Genomic DNA, 6302 nt, shown 5'->3' on the forward strand with positions numbered 1-6302 from the left:
ATTGAACATAAATGTCTCATGGATTGCTACTGCAGCCATGTGTGTGAACCATGAGCTTCCAATCTCAGCCTAGTAAGATAGAGATACTGGCATCCAGCTCTATTGTCAAGGGTCATTTGTTTTGTTTTGTTTTGTTGTTTGTTGTTTTGTGAATCCAAAATATGTAAGGAAAAAAAATAATTTATAATCAGTACTAGTCACATAAAATATGAATTGTTTAAAGATTACCTTTATAATGTTAACCTTTTGCATCCACATTATGTGATTTTATTTTTTGAACTCTCTTGTTGCAGTCAAGTCACTTATATATAATTTGAAACTTCTTCTCTTGGTTTTATAGTGTGTTAGGTGTTTCAAAACAGAATTTATCTACTACTGAAGAAAGACCTTTATGATTATTCAATGTCCTGTAATCATGTTTATTACTGATCATCGCACCATTTGAGTACAAGTAGTTTCTTATAATATCTCCTCATATTTTAGAATTCTATGCCATGCACACTTCTGCCAAATATGCAAGGGCATCCTTTGTAATTCTCCATGTATTTTCATGTAAGTCCCTCTACTCTCAAGTGCTAAGTCCTTTGATGGTCATGTTGATTTTCTCCCCTGTTACATTCAACATTGCACCTTGGGAACTACTGGTGTGCACTATTGTACTTCCATCCGTTCTCCTTGTGCTTTGGCTTGTACCCCTCTTCACCTCGAAGGGACAGAAATTCGGGATATTTTCTTCAATCTTTATCTCAAACATCTATCTTTATTTTCTAGCAATATATTCATTGAATTCTTTCTGTAAAGTCTAATGCCTTGAAAATGATTACTGCATTGTCATGGTATTGTTATTTGGCATTAGGGAAGAACATGGGTCAGTAACTGTAACTTAGGTAAAAGAAGATTGCAATCATGGCTCCATAGATGTTGTTCATTGGATAATGTTTACTTCAAAGTCTGCCTCACTGCTTTCTTTTCATTGATTTTTTTTTTTCAATGTAGCCTTTTCTGGAAAATATTTTTGAGCCTAGTGAAGATCAATTCCTACTGTAATTAGTCATCAATTTTATTGCAACATCATTTCACAGATCCTTCTGAGTTTCTTCAGGGTTTGTATAGTAGTGCTTCACATTCTTAGATATGTTTTAACATCGATGCATCCAATGATAAAGACACATTGCTTAAGTCACCATTTTGAGAACTAAAAAGAAACAATGCTGCAAACTCACTATTTGGCAATTTTCTGGTTTTAAATTCTTTTAGATTAAAATTGTTGCTGGAGAACAAACATTCTGTGTACAATTTTAGATTTTCCTAATTATTTTTAGTATACTTTCCAATGTTATATAAAGTTAAAACATTGCCACTTATTTTTATGATTTCTAAAATGGTCAGAGAAAAGGTTCTATTCATTCACAATTTTAAGACAAATAGAGTGTCCATTGTGACTAAGTGAGACATTTTAAAATTTTATTTGTGGTCCTTAAAGGTTGTGCTAGGAAATCAATTCCAATGCTTTATGTGTCTTAGTCCACTTTGTGTCTCTCAGCCTAATGTGACCTGTGGTTTTATTTTCACTCAATTGGAATAAAGAAAAATTTCACTAGGAAGGAATTATTACTTGGTTACTTTCTCCAGTATCTCTCACATACATAAAAGTAATATAATTCAAAACTTACAGAAAATTGTGTTCTATTAACAGTAACGGTTTACTTTTTGTAGCTCCACTCTTCAATAAGTCTTGCCACTTTCCTATCCCTACTTCCTATAAAACTTGACTGAATCCACTGGAAACACATTTCTCCTCCTTAAAAAGCACAACCTTAAGTAACCTACCCCCTGGTAGTCCTGCTATAAACTTTCAAAGTCCTGACTGCGACCTTCCTGAAAGTCCTCCTCTGCTACAGGGAAAGCATTCCTCTACTCCACCCCTTCCTGGAATCCCTGCTCTGCACCACCAGAAACCAGGCCACATCTATATCGCCTCCTTCTATGTCCCTCCTTGCTGCACCAACAACCACACCTACATTGGCTCTTCCCTCTAATTCTCACTTCATCCACCATATAACTCATCCCTAACTACGCTAGTCCCTCACATTCCTATTGCCCCCATATCGTAGTACCTCCAAGCTCCTCCCTTTCCTTTCATTCCCCACCCCCAAGCAGACTTCTTCCTCAAGCCCTACCTTGTTTCATCAGAAACTCCGCCCATAACTAGTCTACTTTTAAGTGGCCTAACCTCTTAAATCTAGCCCTAAACATAATCTTTCCCACAAAGCCCATCCTGCTATACCAAACACGTCCACTTCCCTATAACTGCCCTTGAAGCCCCACCTTGGTTGGTCAGAAGCTTGTCACACAGCCCATCTCCTGCCTGGAATGCCAGCCTTGCTTCACCACAAGTCTCTCCACCTCCCATATCTACCTTTTCAATGCCCTGCATTGCTCCCCAGATAAACCTCCCTCTATTGGGTCCTCCCTCAGATACACACGGTACTACACCAGATATCCTGCCCATAATATCCTACACCATTGTAGACCTTCCATTCCTTTTCATAGCCCTTCCTCCAATAGGCCCATGGATCCAAGCCCTGCCCTGCTCCAGAAAAACCCCACTAGAAAACCCCCACCACACTATCCCATCTCTCAACACCCACATTGCTCCACTGGAAACCACTGCACCAGTTGGCTCCCCTCTGGAAGCCTCACAGGCTCAACTGTAAATCACTGTCCCTCAATAGTCCCTTGGTGAAGGTTGCCTTGCACTACTGGAAACCCTTTCCAAAGTCCTTGTCCTGCCTTGCAACACTTAATTCCCCACCCAAACTTACTCCTCTTTTCGAAGTGGTGACTGGCTACACCAGAAACCCCGTCCTAACCAGTCTAGTCCACTGTATCCTATCCCTGCTGTCACAAAGCCCTGGTTCTGAAAAACTCCTCCATATATTGCGACTACATCCTGCTCTGCCAGAAACCCCACCTCCACCCTAACACACTTTCCAAAGGCCTGCCATTCTCCACGAGGAACCCCGTCACTTTCTAGCCCACGTTTTTCTAGCATCGCCTTATCCTCTCAAAACCAGACCCCAAAAAGCCTCTCCCTAATAGTTCCACATTACTGCATCAGAAACCCCAACTTCTGTCAGGCTCCTTTCTCTTCCCTGCCTTATGTGAATCACCACCCTACATGCCCACTAGGGCTCACAATGTTCCACCAGAACCCCTCCTCTAAGTAACCTCCTCCTTTGTAACCTTGATCTTCTTCCTCCAAGCTCTGCCCCAAACAGCCTCCTCCACAGTGACTCCACGTTTTTCCACTGAAAACCTGTCCACCTGCCAGCCTCCATCCTAAAGTCCTACCTACTCCACAAGAGACCCCGCCCCTAACAAGTCTAGTCTTTCTTGTTCTGCCTACCTTTAGAAGATATGACAGAAATAAATGATTACAGGTAATTTGAGTTAATCATTGGCTAATATAGGTGATTTGATATTGAAATATAAGGTAAATTTGAAAGTATAATCACAGTAGTCAGATATTTTGCTAAGTAATTTTGTTTCACATTAAAAACACATCTAGACCAGAATTAAGGATTTACTTTTGCTGTCTGTCAACTTGTATGTCACTTGGGAAAAGAAACTTCATGTCTTCCATGTGTGATAAAGGACTTTAAATGGTTTGATGTGCTGACTCACATGTTTAATCATGGTTAGCAATCAGAAATAAATAGATCACAATTTGAACAAAGCCTAACCAAAAATTTAGGAAGTCCCAATCCTAACAATCTAGTGGATCATGTTGAATCATGCCATTAATCTCAGCACCACAAGAGGCTAAGTCTCTGACTAGTATCTGCGTCACATGGTAACTGGCACACTTGGTGGCAGTCACCTCTCCTGATGCAGAAACTGGGCTGAGATTTCCCCAAGAGGAGGGTGGAATCTTCCACACCTTCCCAGGATGGACCTCAGAAAATGCAGTGAACGTGCTTGCTTTCCTCCTCCAAATGGCATGATATGCCATGCTGTTGAGGTGTAAGGTAACATTAAATTAAATTTCACATTCGTCAATTGAGCTGCTCTTCCAAGCCTGTGAGTTCAACTCAGAAAGTGTTCAGTAGGGGAGAGAGGGAGAATGAGTGAGAGGAGAAATAGAAAGAGAGACAGAGAGAGACAGAGAGAGACAGAGAGACAGAGACAGAGACAGAGAAGGAGGAAAGGAAGGAAGGAAGGAAAAAAGGAAGGAAGGAAGGAAGACAGAAAGATACAAAGAAAGAAAGAAAGAGAGAGAGAAAGAAAGAGAGAGAGAGAGAAAGAAGGAGAGAGAGAGAAAGAAGGAGAGAAAGAAAGAAAATAATTGAGAATGAACTGTTTGGAGTCAAGAGTCACATGGCAGAGGTACTACCTGTATTTGGTATTAGGTTTGCTCCAGGCCATGCAGACTCTATGCAGACACCTCCCCACTTCTTGGCTTAGTTTCCACCCTTCATGTATTATCTAGGTATCTGGCACACCTGGAGGCAGCCACTTCCCCCTCCTGCTAAGTCACAACCTGGTCAGCCTCTGGTCACACTTTCCATCTGACCAGAGGCGAGTCCCAGGCCTTGAAGTCACATCTAGATCCAGTGTGGCCAGACTTTTCCCCCACCTGGCCACACCTCATTCTGTCCTTCGCCTAGATGAATCCTGGCTCAAGGTTGGGTCGCTCTATTTTTTTGTACATGCCTTTCCACCATATATGGCATGGGCAGCAGTTCAGTAAATAAACGATTTTACCTGACTGAATACAGTGCGGTGTTCTCTTCATTGGCTACCTAATGAAACTCACCTAATTAATATACTTTACACTTCAAAGTTTCTAGTTATGAATTCATGGATATTTTTGTGACACATGTGAGTTCAGTATCTACAAAACATATGTACTAACTCATCATTTAACAATATAATTTGGCCTGGAATATTTAATTGCAGCTTAATTAACCATAAAGTCTATTTTGTTTACTTTGCTTTGTTTTGTTTTTTTGCTTAAAGTAATAAAAGAGTTGGTAGGACAATCTGAAAGGATCTCTGGCTTCATATTTTCTCATCACCCTGGGCTACAACCTGTGTGCTACCAGGTCAGAGAATGGGGCTCTGAAATTCTAGAAAGTAGATGCGCATCAGTAGGCTCCATGGCTTCGGGATTTCTCAGATTATTTTTTAAATCTAATTGTTACTAAGGTGTGTACTGCGATGTTACCATTTCACAATTCATATAATGTGTACATTTGTCTTGTAGACAATGCCACCCTTCCTGAGCTTTCTCCCGGTTTTTTTGTTGTTGTTGATTGTTTTGTTTTTGTGCTTGACCTTCAGCTGAACTCAGGATTGGGTGCTACCCCTGAGTTTTTGTAATCAAGGTTACTCTACCTCTCAAGCCTCAGCTCCCTTTATGGCTGTTTGGATGTTAATTGGAGAAAAAGGTCTCACAGATTTTCTCACTCCAGCTGGCTTTGAACTGTGATCATCAGCCTCCTGAGTAGCAAGGATTATAGGCCTGAGTCCTCAGTGTCCAGCTGCTAAAGTGTTGGTTTCATGCTTCCCTGGTTGTATTACAATTTTCTTCGACTCTTGGCACTAATACTACATATTGCCTGGCTCAAATCTGAATTGGTGGAACATGCTTGTATTTTGAGGAAATCAGGAATAGGAAACTATAGGCCATGGGGAAATATAAGCTAAAAAAATCATTTGGAACATGGCATAAAGACAAATAAGTTTATTGCCAGTTGACTGTGTCCTGTCTTTACTGTTAATTCTGCATGGCCTGTGAATGATGTTATACATATCCAAATGGCCATTGGCAGAAATAAGGTTTCTCATCCTGTCCTAAAAACAAAACAAAAACCAACCAAAATATTATGTATGAGTCCAGCAATTTCCTCTAGTTAGAGAACAATCTGTCCTAATTTATGAAAAAAAAGTCCTTTATTCAAGTGCTACTTTTTCTAACCACAAATATAATGAAATCTGTAGAAGATTATAGAATTCTATACCAATGCTGACATTTTAATTCACAAGTAATTCAGACTTTGAAATGTTTATTTTTTTGTCAATTGTGCAGCTTGAACTCAGGGCCTGGGCACTGTCCCTGAGACTCTGTGCTCAAGTTAGTTAGCACTCTACGAATTGAGGCATGGAGCCACTTCTGGCTTTTGAGATGTTAATTGGAAAAGAGTCTTATGGGGACTTTTCTTCCTGGGCTGGCTTAGAACTGCAATCCTCAGATCTCAGCCTCATGAAAAGCTGGGATTACAGGCATGAGCCTTTGA

Source organism: Dipodomys spectabilis, unplaced genomic scaffold (genome assembly GCF_019054845.1).
Source record: "Dipodomys spectabilis isolate Male_0828 unplaced genomic scaffold, ASM1905484v1 ptg000200l, whole genome shotgun sequence".
In the NCBI taxonomy this organism is placed as follows: Eukaryota; Metazoa; Chordata; class Mammalia; order Rodentia; family Heteromyidae; genus Dipodomys; species Dipodomys spectabilis.